Source organism: Austrofundulus limnaeus, unplaced genomic scaffold (assembly GCF_001266775.1).
Source record: "Austrofundulus limnaeus strain Quisiro unplaced genomic scaffold, Austrofundulus_limnaeus-1.0 Scaffold656, whole genome shotgun sequence".
NCBI lineage: Eukaryota > Metazoa > Chordata > Actinopteri > Cyprinodontiformes > Rivulidae > Austrofundulus > Austrofundulus limnaeus.
The window spans coordinates 226635-227965 of record NW_013953058.1 but is presented as its reverse complement, the minus strand read 5'-3'; positions in this window follow the sequence as shown (position 1 = coordinate 227965).

Genomic DNA, 1331 nt, shown 5'->3' with positions numbered 1-1331 from the left:
GGCCGCACGTGTGTTTCAAAACTTGGTCAAACAATTCTGGTAATGCAACAAAGGAAACGTATCTTCAACTCGGCAGATTATATCGTGGGTTCAAGTGCTGCATCAAGTTTCTGAAACCTGGATCCTCGACGACTGAAAACGGTCAGAAGAGCTAACATTGGGCCTGATAGCTCTGTGCTTCTGCTAACTTTAGTTTTAGCCTTAGCTTGACTGCGTTCTTCAAACGCTGCATACTCAGCGGCGTGGTGGTTCCTTAAATGGAAAACAAGGTTTGTAGTATTGAAGGATCTGATTTTTTTCTCCACCACGACATACTTCAGTCTTACATATATTGCAAATAGCTACTGTACCTTTTGGCTGTTTTCTTTAACAGTATAATACTGCCAAACCAGCGACATAACGCCTGCTCCGAGTGAACTGTAACAATGCATGTGCAGACGACGCCACTTGGTGGGCAAGTCTGTCAGCCCTCTCTCACAGCACACACAGCAGAGGAAAAGGGGACAGGCAGCTGATTTTCGGACCTTTGCGAAAGTAGGTCAAATCGGCAGAAAAATTTGTTTTCTCATGTAAAAATCGGCCGATCGCCGATCACCTAAAATTAAGGAAATCAGGCCTGCACCCCTAGACAGAACCAGAAGGTGGTTCTTAAAGAGAGACGGAGGCCAATTTCATGGCATTTAAAAACAGATATGATGAGAAATCAAGTTTGTTTTCTATTTAAACATATTATGATATAGAATTTAAATATATGCCTGAGAAACACATAATATTGACCTTTTAATTCACAAAATGAATGTCAGATAATGAAATTTCACCTTTTCAGTTCTGCCTGCTCTGAGCTCTCTTCAGAACGTGCTGTTATGTCCATGTCACTGTCAATGTCAATTTTATTTATATAGCACATAAAAACAACAGAAGTTGGCCAAAGTGCTTCATAGTTAAGCCAAATGAATAAAACAATTGAGCAACACATAAATGTATACAATAAAATCAATTTAAAATACATAAAACATTAAAAACATTGTCATTAAAATAATCTCAAGCTCTACCAAAATGAAAGGCCAGGGAGTAAAAGTGAGTTTTCAGTAAAGATTTAAAAGTCTCAACAGTTTCAGCAGTCCATATGCTAAGAGGTAAATCATTCCAGAGTTTTGGGGCAGAGACTGCAAAGGCCCGATCACCTCTAAACTTTAGCCTAGATCTAGAAACATCTAAGAGGAACTGTTTGGTTGACCGAAGTGCTCTAACTGAAGTGTGGATGTTAATGAGATCACACAGGTAGGWTGGGGCCAGACCCTTTAAAGCTTTAAAAGTAAGCAATAAAATCT